Source organism: Cetorhinus maximus, chromosome 22 (genome assembly GCF_964194155.1).
Source record: "Cetorhinus maximus chromosome 22, sCetMax3.hap1.1, whole genome shotgun sequence".
NCBI classification, from domain to species: domain Eukaryota; kingdom Metazoa; phylum Chordata; class Chondrichthyes; order Lamniformes; family Cetorhinidae; genus Cetorhinus; species Cetorhinus maximus.
The window spans coordinates 26,726,495-26,750,964 of record NC_135900.1 but is presented as its reverse complement, the minus strand read 5'-3'; the positions used below and the strand labels follow the sequence as shown (position 1 = coordinate 26,750,964).

At 39.7% G+C, this 24,470-nt stretch overlaps 1 protein-coding gene and 1 long non-coding RNA gene across 7 annotated transcripts in view; one reads left to right on the top strand and one right to left on the bottom strand.

Annotated features, from left to right (window-relative positions):
* The window catches only part of LOC144696553 (small integral membrane protein 29-like), a 111,590-nt gene that overhangs the window by 34,946 nt on the left and 52,174 nt on the right, over nt 1-24,470 (top strand). The window lies entirely within an intron of this gene.
* Nucleotides 1,473-23,434, bottom strand: LOC144696554 (uncharacterized). 3 transcript variants are annotated; one of them, XR_013580198.1, is made up of 6 exons: nt 23,257-23,434; nt 15,446-15,488; nt 11,799-11,998; nt 5,347-5,379; nt 2,549-2,657; nt 1,473-2,005 (listed from the first exon to the last, which is right to left on the bottom strand). It is a non-coding gene; the product is annotated as an uncharacterized LOC144696554 (long non-coding RNA). The 3 variants fall into 3 exon arrangements; XR_013580196.1 differs by lacking the exons at nt 1,473-2,005; nt 2,549-2,657 and adding an exon at nt 4,401-4,919; XR_013580197.1 differs by lacking the exons at nt 1,473-2,005; nt 2,549-2,657; nt 5,347-5,379 and adding an exon at nt 4,401-4,886.

Genomic DNA, 24,470 nt, shown 5'->3' with positions numbered 1-24,470 from the left:
GTTGACTGTGACCTCCCAGTGATGCAGAGATTTCTTGAAAGAAATCAACCCCGCAGCGCTCATGTCTCTTTTCAGTGGTTGACAGCAATGTAATGTAATGTCTGCTTTGCTCTCCTTTCCTCTGGGGTCTTATATCTGTTCTATCTACCTCCTTTTTTATCTCTCCCTTGCTGGTAAGAGTTACTAGATCCAAAGTTGTTTTGGTTTAGAGGTTTATAGATTACATCGCGATCATCAACCATGATAGCTGCGCCTCTGACTTTGGAAATGCTCTATGTGAGTTTTTGAGGCTGTCTGGGAGATAGTTTTTAAATTCTTCTAGCAGCACTATTTTTCTTAACTCTTTGTAGGTGCAGTCAATTCTTAGGGCTCACGCCCACCAGTCAAATGTAAACTGTTATATTCTCTCGAATTCCAGGAAAGTCTTTGTGGGTTTTTTTTTGAGTTCTGGAATTATTGGTGATATGCCTCCAGTACATGTTCATAGACACTGAGAATAGCAGCCTTTGTCTGCTGGAAGACACCTTGGCAGGCAGAAGGAAATAAACCTCGTGGGCCTTTTCCACCAGCTGACCTTTTATCAGGAGTGTCCAAAACGCTGTTGGCCATTGTAATTGAGCTGCTAGTTTCTTGAAGGTTGTAAAGAAAATTTCCACCTTCTTCTGTTCAAACATGGGGACAAATTGGGGATATTTTAGAAAATCAAAATTTGTCTTTGGGCTAAGGCTATTTAAATTGCCACTAAGTAAAAGCAGGTTCTCCCTAGCTTCTGGAATCTGTCTCGGTTCCCGATCTTTCTGTGCCTGTAACACACACACAAACTTTTCGAGCTGGAAAGCATGTTCTTTTGCTGTACCTTGGAATTTCCTTGCCGCCCTTTTCTCCTGTAATTCTCTTTCTTGTTTCTCCTTGCCTAAAATTCTAATTCTAGCCTCCACTCTTCTAGGCGAGTTTTGGCTAAGGTAACTGGTCTGTTTCAGGCTCTGTGTCTTCTACCTGTTCTGAATTTGCAGTGAGGCTGAGATGTTTGGATAGCATCTTTAGTATTTGGGTCTCCATGCTTTATTGTGTATATTAGGTTCTACCTGTTTAGCTGTGGCTTTTAGCTGTTCTATGTTTAGGGATGCTAATTTTTGCCAAAGCCTGCTCTTGCAGAAATGCTTTCAAGTTGAAAGTAGCCATCTTATTTTTTTATTGCTTGTACTCACAAAGCTTACTGCTGTATTCCTTTTTGTTTCTTCTTTCAACAATTTTGGCTATGTTACTTTTCCCTTCTACTTCTAATTCTTTTAAAGTCAGATTTGGCTCATTTGTAATGGATTTTATCCCGGACTGCAGCACTCAATTTTGTCACAAGCAGAATTTGTGTTTTCTTGCTGCCCATGATCGATGTGTTTTGTATGTGAGGGGTGTTGTTTTCTTACCCTCAGAGTGATGGTCCCAATTTAAATAGTTCCAGCAGAAATTTTTTTGAGAGGTTTAGAATAAAGAAAGTTATTTATTATTACATGCTTGTCCCAGAGGTTTAAAAACATGACAACTCACTCGCTCGACAACATGCACTATCTCACATGCACAAAGATTAAATATAGATGAAGGAAAGAAAATTATAATTACAATCTAGTGTCTTTTGCAGCTGGCCTGTAGTTTCTTAGATGACTTGGTGCTTTTAGTTGAGGTGAAGGTCTTGTAAAGCAGAGGATTCGCAGTAAACTGCGGGGCATCTGTAGTTGAACTTCTAGGAAGTGGTTCTCGGGTGAACCTGAAGTTGGAACAGGTTGGGGAGAATCCTTCTCCCACTTTCAAAGTATTGCTGTTTATTACCTTGGCTGTTCAGTTGACTGGCAGCTGGTTCAATGGCTTTCTGATGTAACTCTGAAGGATCTTTGTCTGCAAGCAGCTTCTTGCTGAATTTTAAAGGCAAACAGAAAGTATGGCCATCTCATCATGTGACCTCCAGTTCAAAATCCTTTTCCAAATAAGGTGGTTGGTTAGATCGATAGATCTATAGATAGATGAAACATTTAAGTTATGAAGAGAGGTTGGATAGACTTGAGTTGTTTTCATTGGAGCAGGGAAGACTGAGGGGCGACCTGATCGAGGTGTACAAGATTATGAGGGGCGTGGATAGGGAGCAGCTATTCCCCTTAGTTGAAGGGTCAGTCACAAGGGGACATAAGTTCAAGGTGAGGGGCAAGAGGTTTAGGGGGGGATGTGAGGAAAAACTTATTTACGCAGAGGGTGGTGACGGCCTGGAATGCACTGCCTGGGAGGGTGGTGGAGGCGGGTTGCTTCACATTCTTTAAAAAGTACCTGGATGAGCACTTGGCACCTCATAACATTCAAGGCTATGGGCCAAGTGCTGATAAATGGGATTAGGTAGGTAGGTCAGGTGTTTCTCACGTGTCGGTGCAGACTCGATGGGCCGAAGGGTCTCTTCTGCACTCTGTGATTTTGTGATTATATGTCCTGTAATGGCATTCACACCTTGAGAGTTTGAGATAGCCAGGATCTTAGTATGTGATTGACTCATTCAATTTGAAATTACCTCTATGAATGCCTTTCAGGAAAAGGCATTGCGTCAACATCAGTCTGGATGGTTCCTTTTGTTCCCTCTGGAGACAGAGTGTTTCATCCACAAAAGCAGTCAGACGATCCTTGGGCGGATAAAAATTAGTTTGATGTTCAGAATATACTAAGGCATGACAGCAACTGTAGAGAATAGAGTGAAATATGGTGTTGCCAGATCTTATTTTCATGTGGAGTGTTTTGGGAAGGGGTTCCTGAATAGTAACCAGAAAGAAACCTTGATTGGCTGTTCCCCACTGCAGACCCCTGAGGCCAATTGTAGTGCCCTTAGCTAATCTCAACTGCCCTTGCTGCAGTTGAGATCAAGTAAATCAACAAACTGCAGATAGAACCTGAACTTTTTTGTTCCTCGTGGCTCAGCTAATCATTGCATAAATTTATCAAGCAATCAGGGATTGTTTTGTTTACCATTTAGACAGATAATATGATGCATATGTGTTGTATGTATTAAAAGTCTTATTATAATGGATAATAAAACTTTTCAAAGTCATGGTAAAGTTTAGAAGACATATAGATTATCTAGGCACTCTCAATTAACTTAGTTATGTAACTCCAAAAATTTGTAAACTTGTACTCAAATTACCACCAAGAATTTAAAAGAACTATTATATATTTCCAGTTTTCCTCTTTATCCTCTTTTCCTTTCTCCAAGTACATTCATTAAACTCTCCTAACCTCAATTCTCTGTGTTAAAGTTTGGACTCTTCCCAACCCTTATCATCCTGGTTTACAGCAAAATACTGTTTCCATAACCAGACATGTATCTCATCTGATTTGAATCTCGAAGTCTTTTACATGATGTGAATGGAATAATGTGTCACTTTACTATACTTTTCTGGTGTCTTTAATGCAGAAAATGTCATGCTCTAAATCATATTGTTTAGGCTAAAAGTGATTTGTCAGATTTATTTACAATAATTACACACAAACAAAACAAATACAGCAATTAATCAACAATCTAATGCTTGACTTGCCTAATATTTTAACTGAAAAATGCAGAATAGTTTAACTGGGTCTTTGATGAATGTAACATAGGCTTTGTGAAGTAGAAGCACCTTTCTGAATGCCACAATACTGAAACAAGCAGGCGAGTAGGCAATTGCATTACAGGATATATTCATGGATTTACTTGAAGCGGAGGCAGATTGCTTTGAACAACGCCGAACACAAAAGTGTTACTAATATTACCTGTCAAGTAGATAGGACAGTAGCACCTTAACTGTCATTTACTTGGTCAAGGCTTGAAACAAAGCCCATTGGAATTTTGTGTGACATGATACTCTTGCACAGAGTTATCATCAAAAATCTGAGCTACTGTCTAAACAAACTGGAACTATTTTGATTCCAATTACAGATGGTGACACCATCAATGCCTCCACTGAAATGAATAGCTATGCTGAAGGTTGTGTGTTATATTTCCATCCCTATCCAGACAAAGGAATATTTTTAAGAATTCAATTTATTACAAACTTCATGGTATATTGAGTTGCTGTTTAATGTTTTCCATCAAAATGGATACAGATTTTATGGTTTGAGGCAAGGTGGAATTGTCCCTATGCTGTTACTGAGAATTTTCTGATCAGCTAATAGGCTGCCTTTGGCTCCTTTGTCAACCAGGAGATGTGGCTGAATTGTGTGTGTGCTTGCAGTTATAGTCACTTTTGTCTTCCTTAGAAGATACAGCCAGAATTCAATGTCCAGGGAGCTGGTGTGTAAATGTCAGTTGTGGGAAAACTCTGGTGTCTTTTAGTTCAAATTGTAACAGTTGCTTTTTTTTCAAAATCATGCCGCAAAGTACTTTGTCACAAATTATATTTTATTAAAATTAGATATCTATTTCATTGTACACTACTGGTCTAGAATAAATAGAAAATAATATTAAATAGACAAGAATGTTAATAGTTTTCAGTATTTATGAATTGTTATTGCTTTTAATAGGTAAAATGGAATCTTCTTTTGTATTATATACTTGAACACATGTTCCATTGATGGTTAAGGAACTTTATACAATAAGAAGCTGGATTAGATGAGGAAGATTCCTTGCCTATGGTGAATTAGCTGATCTCACCCTAGGTGGTGGCAGGGATGAAGTGATTGCTCAAATTGCCCCCTAGTTAGAGCAAGTTGGTCCAGGTACCCCTTCCTGATTGTTATCCATTGATCTCTGCTGGAAGTACGTGTGCAGACATCAGATAAGAAAATCCAGTTCAGTTGTCATGCCTTTATGGTCGAATAGCTTGCTGACACTTATGAATAATAGGCACTTGGATGACACAACATGTCATGGGTGCCCGTGCCTGTGGAATTGAAACCCAGCAAGGGATTGATGCCTTGGGTAAATGGAGAAAATTGGCATGGAAGTAATAAGAGAAACACAGAAAAATATATTGTAATCCAAATCCCAATAAAAGTTCTATTCCATAAGTATTTTCTTCTGTAACTGTTTAAATAATTTCAAAGGATGGAATTTTATGCCCTATTTATATTAGCAGTTTCCATTTGAAATTACTGCTGCCTTATTATAACTGTTGTTAGACAACTGCTATTGAAAGTGGTATACATCACTGAAATAAGTGTTTTTCTGTAGCCATTTGGCAGCACTACTTTAATTGTCAAATGAATGGATAAAACATTCTTGTCAGCCTCTCTACCAACACTGAAGCTGTTTCATTACTGCCTCCATGTATGGTTCAATGCTACACTGGATTAGAACAATAACAAATACAGAAAAATAATATATAACAGGAAGGTTAGTACCTGTACAGGTGAATGTTCCACATGAATCAGCGCCTTCAACATTGAAGGACAAACCAGAGGAGAAAAAAGGACAAAATCTGATTACAAAATATGGTTTTACTGCTGTAGAATTTTTTTTCAAATTTCTGGAACTGGGAGCTAATGTTGGATGAAAATTTGAGGAAGCAGTTCTTTAATATAACGTAGGAAAGTTCAGGACTGGAAAGGACCATTGAGGTCCATTGTTCTTTTAACCAACATCTCTCAACATAGACTTTCTGCAGCTAATGGTTATATCAGTGTAAACCTAATGGATATTTATGGACCTGTTTTTCATTTCATCTTTCTAACTATCCCCATTGCAACATGTCTCAATGATGTCACAGATGAGCATCTCCATAGCTTTCCACTGGATCTTTCTAGCTGCTGAAGTACATTTCAGTAGTGAAGCTGTGATAAAGATGAGCATCTCCGTAATGTCACAGTCAACATGTGCATGAATGGAATGTTGGGCTTTCACAGTGCACCTGATTTATAGGAAACTCTTTTCGAGTTATCAACAGTCACAGATTGCAACTCTTTCGAGTACAATCACAGTTCTTGGTTTCCGGGAGTGGGACATGAACCCACAACCCTCTGATTCAAAGGCGAGGGTGCTATGAACTGAGCCACAGCTGACACCTCTAAATTCTTTCGAGTTATCAAAGCTGCACATTCACCTAAATGTGGGTGAGTGGCTCAGCTAGATTCAACTAGACTACAAGGTAAATTCAGTTTTAGATTAGCTGGATTCTCCTAGATCTGAATAGTGAGGTGTTAAACGGATAACTGCTGATGTACAATGGACAGAGTAGCATTTCCAAAGTTGAAAATGGCATTGCTGATCTACAATTTAAATGGCATAATTAATTTCCTATTTAAGTATGCATTAACTGCACAAAGAAATGGGAGAGACAGCACTAGAATAAGAAACAGTAAAGCATTGGGTGGGGTCATGGTAACAGGCAATGTAATTAAGTTCAAAATTAGGTTTTCTGTGCATGTAATTGAACACAGTGGTAAATAAGGTTGGTGAGCTGCAGGTGCAGATAGTCACATGAGAATATGGTGTCATGGCAATAACGGAGACCTGACTCAAAAAAGGGTGGCACTGGGTACTAAATATTCCTGGATTCAAAGTGTTCAGGAAAGATAGGAGGAAGGATGGCAATATTGATTAAGGAGAATATTATAGTGCTGGAGAGAGAGGACACCCTAGAGGGGTCAAAGACAGAATCTAGTTGTTTAGGGGTAAGAAACAATAGAGGTACCATTACATTACTGGGTCTATTCTATAGGCCACCAACTAGTGGGAAAGAAGTCGAAGAACAAATTTACAACAAAATTACACAGAAGTGCAAAATTAGAATAGTTCTGATGGGGACTTGAGGACTTTAATTACCTAATGTAGACTGGGATAGTAATATTATTAAGAGCAGACGGAGAAGAGTTCCTGAACTGAAGTGTCTTCAGGAGAATCATCTAGATCATTATGTTTCTGGCACATTGAGAAAGAAGGTATTGCTGGATCTATTTCTGGGGATTAAAGTGGGTCAAGAGGATCAAGTGTCAGTAAGGGAGAATTTCGGGGATTGTGATCAAAGTATCATAAGATTTACGTTAGCAATGAAAAAGGACAAGGAGCAATTCAGAGTAAAAATAATTAATTGGAGGAGGGCCAATTTCAAAGGGGTGAGAATGGATCTGGGGCAGGTACAATTGGAATCAAAAATTGACAAGCAAAATGGTAATGGAACAATGGGTTGCCTTTAAAGAGGATACACTTGAAGTACATTTCCACAAGGGGGAAAGGTAGAACAAAGCTGGAGCTCCTTGGATAATGAAAGAGATGTGGAGGAAGAAAAATAAGTGTGACAAATGCCATGTTGATAGTACAAGTGAGAATCAGGCTAAATATAGAAAGTTCAGAGGAGAAGTGAAAAATGAGAGAAGCAAAGGGAATGAAAGGAAAATGACTGCTAACATAAAAGAGAATCCAAAAGTCTTCTATAGGCTTATAGGGTGGTAAAAAGAGGGTTGGTGCCAATTAAGGACCAAAAAGGAAATTTACTCAAGGAGGCGGAAGGCATGGCTGAGGTACTAAATGAGTACTTTGTGTCTGCTTTTACCAAGGAAGAAATTGCTGCCAAAGTCACAGTGAAGGTGGAGGTAGTTGAGACACTGGGTGTGTTAAAAATTGATAAAGAGTGAGTACTAGAAGAGTGGCTGTTTTTAAAGTTGATAAGTCACAAGGACTGGATCAGATGCATTCAAGGGTACAGAGTGAAGCGAGGGTGGAAATTGCAGAGGCACTGATCATTATCTTCCAAACCTTTTCAGATACGACAAGAGGTTCCAGTTGACTGGAGAATTGCAATGTCACTCCCTCATTCAAGAAAGGGTGTAAGGATGACCTCAGCAACTACCAGCCAATTAAACCAGTGCAAAAGCTTTTAGAAATGATAATTAGGGACAAACTTAACAGTCACTTGGACAAAACAGGCAAAGTTAAAGCCCATGGAACAAAAGGGACAATGGCAGCATGGATGCAATGCTGACTGAGTGACAGGAAACAGAGTAGTGATGAACGGTTGGTTGGTTTTCAGTCAGGAGAAGGTATACGTTGGGGCTCTCCAGGGATTGGTACTAGGACCGCTGCTTTTCTTGTTTTATATCGGTGACCTAGAATTGTGTGTGCAAGGCACAATTTCAAAATTTATGGATGGCACAAAACTTGGAAGTATTGTGAACTGTTAGGAGGATAGTGATAGACTTCAAGAGGTCAGAGACATAGCTGATGGACATGTGGCGGATGGATTTTATTGCAGAAGTTTATGAAATGACAAATTTTGGTAGGAAGAACGAGGAGAGGCAATATAAATTAAAGAATACAATTCTAAAAGGGTGCAACAGCAGGAGGACCTGAGGGTATATATGCACAATCATTGAAAGTGGCAAAGCAGTTTGAGAAAGTGCTTAATGAGGCATGTGGGAACCTGGGCTTTATAAATAGAGGCATAGAGTTCAAAATCAAGGAAGTTATGGTGAAATAAAAGCAAAATACTGTGGATGCTGGATGTCTGAAATAAAAATATGAAGTGCCGGAAAAGGTCAGCAGGTCTGGTAACATCTGTGGAGAGAGAAACAGAATTAACAGTTCAAGTCTCAGTTCTGAAGAAGAGCCATATTGTACTCAAAACATTAACTCTATTTCTCTCTCCACAGATATTGCCAGTCCTGCTGAGTTTATCCAACACTTTCTGAATTAACGGTGAACTTGTAAAATACGTTGGTTCGATCTCAACTGGAGTATTGTGTCCAATTCTGGACACTACACTTGTGCAGAAAAGATTCATGAGAATAGTTCCAGGGAAGAGGGATTTCAGTTACATGGAAAGATTGGAGAAGTTGGAACTTTGACAAAGCGAAGATTGAGAGATTTGATAGAGGTGCTCAAAATCATGAGGCGTCTGGACAGAGTAGATGGGGAAAAATTATTCCCATTGGCAGAAGGTTCAAGGATCAGAGGACACAGATTTACAATGAATAGCAAAAGAACCAAAGGCGACCTGATGAAAAACTGTGTGACACAGCAAGTGTTACTGTGTTAACAAATGCCTAACAAATTTGATTGAATTTTTTGAGGTGACCAGGTGTGTGGATGAGGGTAGTGCAGTTGATGTAGTTTATATGGATTTCAGCAAAGCCTTTGACAAGTTCCCACATGGGAGACTTATAAAGAAGGCAAATGGACATGGGATACAGGGTAATTTGATAAGGTGGATTCAAAACTGACTTAGTTGTAGGAGATAGAGGGTTATGACAGAAGGATGCTTTAGTGACTGGAAGCCAGTGTCCAGTGGCATACCACAGGGATCTGTGCTGGGTCCCCGAAATTATTTGTCATTTATATAAACGACACAGATGACTATGTGGGGGGTAGGATTAGTAAGTTTGCAGATGACACAAAGATTGGCCAGGTGGTTAACAGTGAGGTTGAGTGTCTTGGGCTACAGGAAGATATAGATGGGATGGTCAAACAGGCAGAAAATTGGCAGATGGAATTTAACCCTGAAAAGTGTGAGGTGATACACTTTGGAAGGAGTAATTTGACAAGGAAGTATTCAATGAACGGCATGACACTAGGAAGTTCTGAGGAACAAAGAGACTTTGATGTGTGTGTCCATAGATCTCTGAAGATGGAGGGGCATGTTAGTGGGGTGGTGAAAAAGGCATATGGGACACTTGCCTTTATCAATCGAGGCCTAGATTACAACATTAGGGAGGTCATGTTGAAGTTGTATAGAACCTTGGTGAGGCCATAGCTGGAGTACTGTGTGCAGTTCTGGTCGCCACATTATAGGAAGGATGTGATTGCACTGGAGGGGGCGCAGAGGAGATTCACCAGGATGTTACCTGGGATGAAACATTTAAGTTATGAAGAGAGGTTGGATAGACTTGGGTTGTTTTCGTTGGAGCAGAGAAGACTGAGGGGCGACCTGATCGAGGTGTACAAGATTATGAGGGACATGGACAGGGTGGATAGGGAGCAGCTGTTCCCCTTCATTGAAGGGTCAGTCACGAGGGGACATAAGTTCAAGGTGAGGGGCAGGAGGTTTAGGTGGGATGTGAGGAAAAACCTTTTTACCCAGAGGGTGGTGACGGTCTGGAATGTGCTGCCTGGGATGGTGGTGGAGGCGGGTTGCCTCACATCCTTTAAAAAGTACCTGGATGAGCACTTGGCACCTCATAACATTCAAGGCTATGGGCCAAGTGCTGATAAATGGGATTAGGTAGGTAGGTCAGGTGTTTCTCACGTGTCGGTGCAGACTCGATGGGCCGAAGGGCCTCTTTTGCACTGTGATTCTATTACTGCACTGCCTGAAAGCATGGTGGGGGCAGATTCAATTCTGCTTCCAAAGAGAATTGGATAATTATCTGAAGAGAAAAAAAATTTCAGGGCTATGGGGAAAAGGCGGGGGATTGGGACTGGCTGAGTTGCTGTTGCAGAGAGCTGGCATGGATATGGTGGACTGAATGACCACCACCTGTGCTGTAACCATTGTATTACTCTATGATATGAACAGAATAATTGCCAATTTAAATAATTGTTATTATTGTACACTTAACAGGAATAGTGTCTGTATGGATGGATGGGAAGCATTGTAAAGAAAACTACATTTATCAAGGCTCTGTTGATAGAAAGAAAGGGGAACTCCTTTTTTCCCCATTTAGTAGAGGTGCAGCTGGCCTGTGTTGGTGCATTGAAAAACAATAGATTGGAGAAATATGTTTTGCACTAGCTCCTACAATTGCTTTAAGGATCCACAAAAAATGTGGTGGGCTGGATTTTATGGGCCGATGCAGTCCCCACTGCCCCAGCTAAAATGTCAGAGTACCCACCCACAACTCCGATAGCTGCCCCACAGCAATTTAACGCTGGGAGCAACGTTAATTGCTCTAAGGCAAGACTTCTGCCTCTTTCTCGGGAGGAAGTCCTACTCTTTAGCCAGCAGCTCTGGAATCTCTACAGCATCAGCCATGGGTGGTGGCCACTGCTGGTACTATAGGCAGTCATGCCACACCGAGGAGCCCAGGTAAGTCCGGGTGAGGGGGTTTTGGCAAAGGGGGTTGAGGGGTGTGGGAGGGGCCAGGTTCAAGAGGCCCAGGGTAGGTTAAATGGGGGGCATGATATTGTGGGTGGGATGCTTCCAATGGACAGAGGGGACCTGCAAAGGAGCCTCTGCAGTTAAAGCTGCTAGGCTTTCCACGTGGCGTGGCATGGCCTACCCCCCGATGTGGGTAAAATACTCGTGGGCTTGGGATGAAGCCCTTACATGGCCATTAATTGGTCACTTAAGGTCCTCAATAGGCCCAAGGATGAGCAGGCCACCCGACACCTTTCCCACCCCTTGTAAAATTTCAGACAGGTCGGAGACAGGTGGGTAGGCACCCATGTTCTGGATTTTGTGCCCACCACCCCATTCCTCAGCCCCCTCCCGCCCCACCTCTCTGCCTACAAACCCATCAAACCAGCCTAGGGTTCTGAGGATTATGCACAGATAAATTCAGAGTTTATCTTTTATGTAGTTGAACATATTCAACAAAACAAGTACAACTGACAGTAAATAATATAAATATCCCACAAAGGTGTAATTAATATAGATTTGACTGCAGAATTGCTTATAGTGGAATAAGACCATAATGAAATAATTCTGAGCTCTCAGTTTAACAGCTCATCTGAAAGATGGTACATTTGACATTGCAGCATTCACTCAGTACTGCACTATAGTGTTTGCTTGGATTACATGCTCAAGTCTCTGGAGTGGAGTGGATCCTACAACCTTCTGATTCAGAGGCAAGATCGCTTCCACCAAGCCTGACACTTTCTCTGTTTCTCTAAAGTTACATTTATGGCTTTAACATATAAATACCTGCTGTGAAAAGAGCAGCAATGTTAAAATGAGTAGGTTGAGGACTTGGTGCATTTGACTATCCATGCATAAAACAGCTTCCAGTTACAGGCTGGTACATTGCCTCTGGAGGCAGCCGTGAAATCAGTTCCCGACATAGTTGTCCCTGCCTCTGGAGGCATGTCTGTTGCTTCATTTATGTGCTGCATTTGGAGATATCCCTGTAACATAAATGAGATATAATGTAGCAGACTACATTGCATAAAATATAGTTTAAAGTAGATATCAGAATAAAGTAGATATATCAGAATTGTTAGTTTTGACTTTATAAACCTGGTTTAATCTTTGGAAAGCCTGTGAAATTATGTTCTGTAATAACACCATGTCATATAGTAAGACCACTTTTACTAATCTATCCACTTTTAAGGAAATCTTTCATAAACCAGAGTTTATTTCTTATCCTTAGAATCATCCTCTAGCTGCAGCTCAAACACTTCTTGCCCAGCTCCCCACAAAAATACATATAATAATTTTGTACAGCCACATTGATCAAAATGTTGCTTTTGACACTGGGTATGGTGCTTTTAAGTGTACTATAATGGTGTGTTCCTGAACTATACACCAAGATAGTCTTAGGTTTGATCTCTAGTCTGTACTGAGTTGGTCAATCTCAATCAGTACAGCAGAACAGGCACTATGGGCTATGTTTTCGCTACCTAGATGGTTAGCTCGATTCGGGAAATTTCCTGACTTGGCAGAACCGCCTCAATATAAAGGGCCTTATTAGTCCCAATTTTTTCACCAGGGAGGCGAGGGCAGGCTTGAGTCGGGCCTTCCAACATGGAAGTAGATCCTGGGCAGGCGAGTTCTGAGGCAGTTTGGTTAGAAGGCCTGCCTCGGTTCTCTGGGACTTTGTCCTAGTTGTTATAGAAGCTGTTAGGGTTAGGCCCTCTAGCCCACCCCCTCCACCCAACCTCCATGACTCTTCATATGCCCCATGCCACCTTCATAGACACTCACCCAGTATCCATGATGGGAAGACTTCAGGAGCCATGTGGAGGTGAAAAAGAAATAAACGTCTAACCAACTAATATAGTGCTTTCTCATACACATTTTATAGTGAAAAAAACTCCCATTCATGAAACCCATCCAAAGCTTTTAAATCTCTTCAAGTGGTTAATCTTGTCAAAATTTTATTCAGACCCCACATCAAAGACAGCTAATCCTTAATAGCCTGTTTAAACTGTTAATCAATCTGTCAACCTAGAACCCCCTCCTGAGATAATTGTAGCTTTTGAAACTCAACCAAACATACATAATAACTTGATAATAGTGCTAGGGAAATGTCAACAAAGACCTCTATTGAAACTGCACAAACTTTCCTAACCTACACCAAATGGCCTGCCAATCAAAGCAGTCCAGCAGAGGGTTTTATTTAACTCACGGACAGCTTAAGGCTGTTTATTTTCATGTTTAAAGACGGGGGGGGTTTAAAAATAAGTTCAGATCATGACACTTAGACCTTACCTGTCCTTCGAGAGCATTTAAGTCTACATGATCAATCCGTGACTCGCACACTGCGGGTTAAGGCCCTTGGAATAGCGAAAATTGGGTGTGTTTGAATTCAGCACTAAGTTCAAATGGCCCTGCTGAATTCAGGTTTTCCTCTTGTATGATTTTCCCCTGCTGGCAAAAATGGGATCTGTCAAAAATGTAGTGAGGACTTCCACATCCGGGTCCTGCCCGCTGTTTCTAAAGTTGGCCTGTCTCTGCAAAAATCCAGCAGTATATTTAGCTTTAGTGTCTCTCGGCTAGCGTTCCTGCCAGCAGAAGTTGCTGGATAAAATGCAAATTGGGTCAGCCTTGGCTGTGATTGAATAACCCACCCATACTCGTTGAGGGTTCTTAGGTGAAGAAATTACTGGAGAGTTGCTGATGCCCATAGAACTAGTCAGAACAAAAGTTACTGCCTTCAAGAGAGGGGTGGAATAGGGAAGAGAATTAGGGATACGTAGAGGGAATGACCAGAATAAGGTGGTATGTTGAAACCTCAAAGACCTGCATTTAGAGTGTTTGGGGAGGAGTGTGTGTGTGAGAGAGGGGGTTTCATTTGCAATTCTTCATCCTGTGCTCATTAAGTTTGGACTATGCCTTTTTGTGATGGTACAGAATATGGGCATTCTCATTTGTTGAGGAGGGAAAATTGTGGGCAACCATAGCAACTAACCTTCACACAAATCCTAGTTGGCAAACAGCATTATAAGCCTGGGAGCAGGGGATGCAGCAGTGTTCCTATCTGGTGAGGGTGTGTGGTGACACAAGAGGAAGAGGAACCTCACATTTAACAGGAAATAAATCCCAAAATTAGTCAATATACATTTTAAAAAGTAGATGAGACAGATAACTTTTATTATGCATGGCATGATGCTGCCATATTGCTTTGCTCCATGAGAAACTCATTCCCAAATTTGATACATGTGTCACCATGGGCAACATTTTTCCAATCCGTTGGAGGGATGTGCAGGCAGACAGGTTCCCGATTGGTGCCCCCAGTCAGGGGCATGCTGCCATTTTACGTGGGTGGTCCAATTAAGGCCTGCCTAGCGTGAAGTCTGGCAGGAAGCGCTATGTGCTCCCTGTGCGGGCAGGTGGGGGGAGGATTCCCTGAGCTGGGAGTGTGTACGAAAGAGCGCACAGATCTCTTTGAGGCAAAGTGCTGCCTCAGGGCGATCAGCTCAGATTTGAAACTTCAAATAAACATGAGAAAAAAATTTCGCTGCCATGTCCCCTCATGTGACACTGTCACGAGTTGGGACATGTCCATAACTTTTATTTTGAAATATTCCAAGATTTTTAAATCACTCATGAAACCTTACCCCGCCCGTGGATGAGGTTTCATGCTGTTTCAGAAGCCCGCCAGGGCTCCCGGCCTGCCCGCCAACCTTAAGGTTGGACGGGCAGGTCCATTAATGATTTCAATTAGATTTTTAATGGCCTTAATAGTCTGTTGACAGGTCAGCGGGCGTGCAGCGGACTCGGCTGCGTGCCCACCGATCTGAAAATCTAAATGATGTGGGGTAATATCGGGATGCACGCCTGAGGTCATCCAGCGTCATTTTCTGCGTCGGCAAGCGGGCCCCGCCCCCGCTCACAGAACAGAAGATTCTGCCCCATGTGGTTTTGGAAAATATACAGTTTTGTTCCAAAACTTATTTGTGCTACAGATGTGTGTTTTAAAAAAAAAGTGTGAATTGCAGTGTAATAGGAGTTGTTTTAATGATTATAGCAGATACATAGTTGAATTTTTTTTTAAATTGCTTTTTTTGTGACTCAATGGATAAACATCTACTTTGAAAATAAACTTGTTGAATGCCTAAAATGCCCATTCATTTTTCTTCCCCAGAGGGTGAAAATTAAAAAAAAACTGTTTTGTAGGATAGCCTTTTTAGGTAGACAAGTTTTCCTCTGCTATTTTGGCTTAAAGTAAGGTTAAGGTTGGCATACTGCCGCAGAACTGTGGTTTGGGGTTCCTGTACCACATGAGTCTATAATCAGAGCCGCTCCTCAATGGGAAGCCCTGGGTTACTCGAGAAATATTTGAGTAGCAAGCAGCTGGAGTAAAACACTCCAATCCTTTTCCCTGAGCAATAAAAAGAAATCCTGTTTACCTGAGTAATAAAGTCTGCCACAGTGAAATCTGTATTGAGCTGTCTGGTGGTGAAACATAAAAAGATTATAAATTATGTGTTTTGTACAGATTTTAATGACAATCACATAAACTTTTATAAATGCATATCATTCATACTTGTTTCTTCTGGCTTTCCTCTCACTTCATGATTAAAGCTCAGATATATTTTTTCAGTAACTCTGTGATGGGTGTCTTCATTTAGTTAAAACCTATGGTGACCTTTGAATTATCTGATTTTGTTAGCTAATATTTGCGGCCATCTGGTTTAAATTTGGCGTTGTATGAGTCATTTTACTTTGATTTAGTCCCCCTTTTATTCTATAGAATGAGGTCTCAGGAAAACATTTTGTAATTGCAATTCATTATGTGCTTTTTTTTTTTAAAAGCAGCACTGAGCATTTGAACATACTGAACATAAAATAAGCTTGTGTGGAAATATTTAAAGTGCACAAATTGTTATGTGGGCATTGGAGTAACTAGTTTGTAAAAAAAAAAATTAAAAACCACACACTTTGTAGTGAGGTATTTAACTTTGTGCCATCACATCCTCCCTTTGACAAAGTAAAAGTTTGGGGGAGTAGCTTCCGTTTCCAGCAGAGGAAGGATGAGTGATCTTATAGGAAATGATGATGCATAGCATTTTTGGCATCCAATGTGCAAACAGGCAGATTTTGCTATATTTTCACTCAGCTTTTTCTTGTTTAACCAACATAAACCCCTGCATTCAAAGTAATTATAGTCACCAATTTTGAAAGTTTTTGATTTCTTACAGTACTTCAACCTTATTTAGAATAATTTCTCTTGTAATCCTTTTTAATTCAGCATGCTATCGAAAACAAAATCTGACTGGTTTTGCTTGACAACTAAGTGGTTATGTGGTACTGAGTCACCTAGACCAAGAAAGTCCCCCAAGTTTGTCTACTGAACTATCTGACACTAGTAGAGGCAGCAATGGAACTCCACAATTATTCTTGCTTAGGGAAGGGAAAAATCAGCCCCAGTTCCTGCTTCTGATTACTATCCCATGCTGTAAAGGATGTCCAGATGGCATTAGATGATGACATTAGGTTTGGCTGTGTTATTCCCTGGAAAAGTAATATGTAGGTGCATGTATGAATAATCCCTATGTAAGGGAGGTATCTAAGCATTGCCTTTTGCAGCACATGAATCCATACTCTGAGAGTTACCATTTTCTTGAGAGAGAGGGAGAGAAACTTGTCATTAAGTTTTGGAATCAAGCATTTCCAGATCAGAAGCATTCAGATGCTTTTGCCACCTCCAGGCTGACCTTGTGTCGTGCTTTCTTGCCACATCCAATTCACTCAGAACTCCACTACTTTCATCCTAGCCTGCACTAAGCTCCACTTGCCTATTACCTTATATTCCCTGACCTTGTCTAGCTCCCTATCCCTCAGCACATTGATTTCAACAACAGCTTTTATTTATATAGTGCCATCAATGTAATTAAATGCTCCAAGGTGGATCAAAAGAGCATTATAAAACAGAATTTGATTCTGACCCACATGAGATATTAAAGCAGATGACCAAAGCTTGGTCAAAGAGCTAAATTTTAAGGAGTGTATTAAAGGAGGAAAGAGAGGTGGAGAAGTCTAGGAGGGAATTCCAGAGCTTAGGATCCAGGCAGCTGAAAACACGGCCACTAATGGTGGAGCGATTAAAACCAGAGTTGGTCAAAAAGCCCGAGTTAGAGAAGCATATATATCTTGGAGGGTTGTAGGGCTGGAGGAAATTAGAGATATGGAGGGGCAAGATCATAGAGGGACTTGAAAACATGGATGAGGTGGAGGTGTTGATCAACCGGGAACCAATGTAGGTCGGCAAGCACAGGTGTAATGGGTGAACGTGGCTTAGTGCAAATTAGAATATGGGCAGCAGAGTTTCAGAAGATGTCAAGTTTATGGAGGGTAGGACATGGGAGGCTGGTCAGGAGTGATTTAGAATGGTCCAGTCTAGAGGTAACAAAGGCACCGATGAGAGCTTCAGCAGCAGATGGGCTAAGGCAGGGGAAAGTCAGGTAACTTTAAGCAGGTTGAAAGAGTTGATCTTAGTGATGGTACAGATATGTGGTCAGTAGCACATCTCAAAGTGAAATGACACCAAGCTTGCAAACAGTTTCAAAATTCTCACCTTTCTACATAAATCATGCAATAGCCTTGCTCCACCCTACTTCTAGAACCTTCTGCTTTGCTATATTTGTGTCTTGCTCTCCATTACTCTAACTCTGGCTTAGTGTGCATTCTTCTTTCTCTCTCCACTCCACCATCAAATGGCAAGCTTTCATAGATCAAACCTCAGCATTCAGAAAATCACTTCCCAAAATCTACTAACTATATTTCTCCCACTTCCAAATGCTACTCAACTTGCATTTTCCAGCATGCCCCTATTCACCCATTTAACCCTTTCCCCAGCTTCTTTTGTAAATCATGTTATGTTTCTCTACATTCAATGTGTTGTATAGTGCAAATTGTTGTGCAAAGAGCAATCTGTCAGGTGATGGTCATCCCTGATGCCAGGAAAATCATTTTTTATGGATTTAAAGGAGAAAATGTTAGAGAAAACAGCATCATAAAGAGAGAGATTTATTTCTGATGTAGCCTAACAATACCTGTTATCTGACTCCTCTGGCCCAACAAAAGATAAAAGTTTGGATTTCAAATACGGCCAGTCTTTCCCTTTTAGAACATACGTTGATCTGTTTTGTTTTTTAGTGTATTATTTTAGTTCACTGATTTCAAAATAAAAACATAAATAGGCCCCTCGCCTGCTCTGTCATTCAATGAGATCATGGCTATATTCATGAACTCAACTCAACTTCACCCAACCCCTTATCTCTCCTGATTCCATTAGAGTCCCAAAAACTATCGATCTCAATCTTGAAAAATATTCGACAGCTGGGCATTTATAGCTCTATGGGATACAGAATTCCAAAGATTCACAACCCTTTGAGTAAATAAGTTTTCTCCTCATCTTTGTCTTAAATGGCCAACCCCTTAACTTACTTTCTAAGCAATTTTTAAACTCTACTATTTCTGTGGATTTGGTGTAGTTAAATAAGATGATTAACAACTCCTAAAACTTACCTTTACAATATTTCTATTAGTATGTTGCTTTGGAGACTATACTCTGTATTCCTTGATCAGTATTAATCTGTTTATTCAGTGAAGTGATTCATGTCAACCTTACCTTTACAATCTTTCTATTAGCATGTTGTTTTGGAGACTATACTCTGTATTTCCTTGATCAGTATTAATCTGTTTATTCAGTGAAGTTATTCATGTCAACCAACACATTAATATCAATAGTTTCAGTGATAAATAGTTTGTGATAAACGTACTGTGGTAAATTGGAAAAATCCGAGGTTCATTGACTTGCGTCAGTTTTATTGAGTAAACTTATTCCAACCAGAATAATTGTGAGGTGCTGCACATTCTGGCATCAGGGCTTTTGGTGTAGAAGAGGGGCAGGTCAACCAGGGTTTCTATTCACTATCTGGTGAACCTTGCTGAAAACTATGTTATCCAAGGACAAGATTGAATTCATTTGGGATGGCTATTGTGTCTGAATAGCCTGTTAAGGCTCATGAATGAAGAATTTCTACCTGGGCATGACACCAGAGGCCTTGTGCCTATAGAACTGTACCCTAGCGTGATTCTCTAGCTCAATTAGAGGAAAGGGGCAGGAGAAATAAATTAGCATGGGAAAAATAAATCGATGTGAACAAACAAGTTTACTAAATGCTCATCAATTTTTACTGGAAGATTGCAATCGGTGTGTTTTTTTTTAAAAATCTGATTTTTCAAACCATCAAGTTGACTGCAGGAGGGACAATAACAGTGGATTTGAGTTAATTACAATTTCATGATCTATATCCTATTGAACATTTTGTTCAGATGACTTGAGCACTGAGGGGATTATAAATGTTGCCAAGTTGGTTACTATAGACTTAGTCATAGTAATATCCGGAGATCAAAATAAGGCAAATTGCTGACTAATCTATAAGTCAACTCTTAAGTTTCTCCTCAGCAAACTTAATGTCTCTCACCAACTTTCTATCCAGCCCACACCCTGAAATTATCCCACACAAATTCTCCCTCTCACAAGATCAGGCACATGTACAGTGTAGTAGCTTTTCTTGGTGCCAGCAGAATTTTCATACCCACTCATTCTCTCTACACCTCCACCAGCTGTTTTATGGTGTTTGTTATTGGAAATGTGTGGGAGAGTCTCAGTGAAACTAACAGCAGGACCAAACAATGGAACTTTCACTGCCTCTGTGCAGTAAAGATCCGGAACTAGATGAACTGGTTTTCATCATGAACTTGTGCTATGTCACGTGGACTCAGATGTTTACTATTTCAAATATGTAGTTGTTCTGCAAGCAATTACATTGTTGCTTCATTTTTTTTCTCTTAGACTCATTAGAAGCAGTTATGAATGAGATTTTTTGGAGGAGGAGAAATAAAATTGGAATACATTCATTAGGAGCATTCTTGTTCATCATTCATTAAAAGTAATTGACAAATGGACAAAATATTCTAAAATGGAACAAGTAAATAATCATGCAATTTGTTACAAGTTTGCACATTTTGTTTACATTCACTGTACATACAAAGCATGTGCTGACACAGAAGTTCAGGAACTTTAAAATGTGCTGTTGATCTTCAGGCTGATGAATACTACAAAGCTTCTGTATTCTGTAGTACCCTTCACACTCAGAACTTGCAGTTCCTTAACAGAGTTAATAACTTGCATGTGTTTTACTGTGGATCTGTATTTGGTTAAAGCTAACCTTTAATTAGAAGTCTTTGGATTTGTGCACACCAGACACTGGGATGTTATTAGTGAGAACTGAATGCTATATGTGTTACTGCATGCAGATCAAAACAAACCCAGTATACTCTGACAGCATTAAACCCCACTGAGACCTGATGCAGGATATGGTTTTCACTTCCAAAAGAAATTTATAATCCACAAGAACTTGCCAGATGTTGTAGCCTGATGCTTGAACTTCTTTACAGATTTGCAGAGTAGGTGGTCACTGGATATTTATCTGCAAAAATGTATAAAAACTTCTGACGTTAGGATGTGCACTGCTCTTCAATATTTTTGTTTTGCTTTCCCCCATAACTTTTAAATTGTCATCTTATTAGCTGTAAGTGATATGAATTTGAAAACTATTTGATGTGAAAAACACAATAGTTTAATCACATCCATGTCACAATGTTGCATTTGAGAAGGATATTGTGAAACAAACTATAAAAGTAATTCTCAAGCCTCAGTTGTAATTATTGGAAATAAAACTTGGAAGTCCAATTCAAACTGGATTTCACTAAAATTCTTATTGTTGTGTGCGTTGTTTATTGGATGCCAAAAATGAACCTTGTATTGCATTAAAATATGCACAACTGATTATAGCCAACTGGACAATGTAGTAGTCTCCTTAGCCAGGCCATCACAACAAAATTATTAGATTGTTGCAGGTAACTCGATGATGGTGTTTTTCAGTCGGGTGCAGGCTTAGTTCCTCACCATTTAATTCCTGATCCCAGTCATATGACACTGAGTGAAAGATCAGCCACAGAAAAGTAAATAAAATCTGAGGGAGAGCCAATGTTGGTGACTTGCACCTCCACATGACCAGCAAAATGCAGAGTTTTGGATTGCTTATAACTGCCATAACACGCTGTTTGTTCACAGTCCCAAAAATCCAATTATAATGGTTTTCTACATGGGGATATGTATCACTGAGACATGTATAAAAATAGCCCCAACTGGGAGAGACTGTGAAATATTTGAACTCAAATGATGGAAATTACTCCATTTTTGCAGTGCATCTGCAGCAATGGCTTTTCTTCCCTCTCTTGCACTGTCAATTTCAGGATTCCCTAAGAATTTATCCTTAATCCTTGCCTCCTCCTTATCTACAGGGTCAGCTTTTATGTTTGCTCGCGATACCTGGTTCTACTTCTCTATTACTTTTGACCTCATAATAAAGCTGATGATGAAGATGATCAAAATCATACCCAAGACCCTGTCTGTCCCCTTGCCATTGAACTTTCTCTCATCCTAGACAGATTCTCAGGCTGAACCAGACAATTCGCAATCTTGGAGTTCTGTACAATCCTACAACTGATCCTCATATGAATTGTTGACCTCCACCTTTACAACATCACATGTGTCCATCCTTTCCTCAACCTCTCTGCTGCTGAAACTCATATGTGGCTTTGTCACCTACAATATAGCTATTTTAATGTTGTCCTTCATGGACTCCCATTTTTCACTTTCTGGAAATTCCAACTTGTCCACGACTGCACTGCTCACATCCTGTCGCGCACTAAATCCTGCTTGGTTATCACCTCCTTTCTCATTGATCTATGCTAGCTCTTTACCCAAAAACATATATTAGTCCACAATTTGCAGTAGCAGGGCAACAAATCATGCTATATCTCCTCCCCTATTCCTGTATATTTGAGTCTGGCAACCTCTGCGTCCCTCTTACCATTTGCTCCACCATAGATAGTAGTGCCTTCAGCTGTTTTTGTCCTGCTCTCAAGAACATCCTTCCTAAACAACTTGATCTTTCAATAACTTGGCGGAGGCGATGAGTATTGAGAAGTTTTTGGTTACCATTTCCTGTGTCTATTTATGAAGTGCCTAGGAGGTTTCTTTATGTTGAATGTACCATATAAATGATTACTGATTAACCAACCATTGGAAGACTTTCATCGTTACTCTCTTAAACCCTTTCAAAATTTGGAACTTATCTGATGGATCTCCCGTTAATCGTATCCCCCCCGGAGAATACAGCTTAGGTTTTAAAGTATCTGATTGTAACCATGTCTTCGTATTCCTGGTATAATCCTAATAAATCTACATTCTACCTTTTTTCCTTGGATTTTTCTGTCTAAAATTAGCCCAAATCTGCTCCAGTTTACATCAAAAGTGATTTAAAAATTTATATTTACACAAAATACTTGTATTCTTTAGACTTATGGCCACTCAATTTAAAAATTATAAGAATCTCGTCCTTTTCAGTTATATCTGGTAATTGTGATAAAATGTCATAGTTGGTTGAAAATCTTCTATTTTTATTATTTACTCTAGCTACAGACAAGTAACTATTTCATTTTCTAAGTAGTGGTATTAAAAAGCCAAAGAGTAGAACACTATATTACACTTCCAAGTATGAATTTGTAAGATCCAATTTTTCATTATATTTTAGATAGCTAGAAATAGAGCAGCATCTAACCATTGTTCAGTTTTGAAAACGTTTGAAAATTTTGCACCTCAGCTGCAGCCTATTGCAAGAACATTGGACTTCAGCTCCTACTTTTTTCAGTTTACATGTTATGGTCAAATTATGGGATGAACAAAATGTTACACAAATGATAGTTTCCACCCTCACATCTACTTTCAGAATTAATCAGAAAAAACAACACCCTCATGTTCTTTCATAATCAATCAGAAAAAATAACCCACCCTCGCAACTACTTTCAGAATCAGTCAGAAAAAATAGCAACGGTATTATCTGTAAGATTAATTAATTGTGTCTAGAGTTTGTCATTCTTTATCAAGTTAAATTGACTGCAAATTACTCAGTGCTGCTTTTTCTTGGATAAATAAAAATTAACTTCACATCTGATAAATAGCTTTTTCTTCTTCCCACCTTTTTCAATTGCCATCCAACTCTTGTACTTTTAGTATTAGTTGGCTAAAAGGATAACGATAAAGAGAACAATCCAACAAGTCAAAAATGTACAACTTGCTTACCTGGCCTTTTCTGTTATAGATGTTCAGTCTCAACAGTGGTGGCTGATGCATGTCTGGTCCATTTTCGATTTTAAAAACAGATGATCCAAAAAGTCTAGTACTATCTTTCATAGGTCCAGGAGACGGCAGTGGCTGCCCAAATACACACATAGGATAAGCCTAGTGGATCCCCAGCCAATTTGTGCTAACCCTTTAGTCAGACTAAAATTAATGTTCATGTGGTCATTAGCCTGAATAATAAATTTCTTGGTGGGAAATAAACTTGTGCAGAATGTGCTGTTGGAAACACAACTGTTTTAATATCCAATTAAATTAATATTGGCTAGTTCAAAGAACATTTTTTTGTACTTATTTGGGATTAATCTTGGAACTGAAGCCAACAAGATTAAATGTGCTACTTTAATATCTGGCATTAACAAGCTAATTGTGTTTAAAGTTTGTATAGTTGCAGCATTGTACTTACACTTGGAATATAACTATATTTTACAAAAGCAGCTCACAATTGAAATATTTCATATTGTCATTTTAACCAGTTACAAATTTAAGTGCTTGAAGTATTAAGACATAGTAACCTAAAAGTGCAGTGTGTTGGTGCAGAAGTCACTGTGCCATACAGCCCAACTAATGCATTCACATTCGAACCAATGAGTACCTGAGTTCAGCTGTGCTTTCTATAATGATAGATCTATTGTGTTGTTTCTTGGAGGCATGCAGAGAAAATGAAGCAGGAATCAATACCTAGAAAGGGATCTGATGTGGTTTACGTTACGGAGGAAAGGCCAAAGAAGATAAAGATATTTTAGAAAACTGGATAAATAAGTGGTTACATAAATTTTCTTTACTAAAACAATGTGGCTTTTAAGAAAATAAAGCAAGGTTTCTCTGATAAATCAGCAATTTGGTCTGATGAATAGCTAATCCGTGCAGATTAGGAAGGTTCCAAATTCAATCCCTGATATGTGACACATTAACTTGTCTCAATCAGAGGGGTAGCTGGAGTTGTACAACTGGTCTTAACAGTCCAGATTTGGGATGAGAACATGGTTCCTTTAACTTATAACAACAAAAACATTGAAAACCCTCCATAATCATAATCCGTGTTCACACAGGAATAAGAGCCACTTGAAAGAGGTATGGCAAGGTCACTGGAATTCTTGGAATCGTCTCCCAGATTTTATATAAAATCTGCAGCACAGAAATAAGGCATTTGGTCC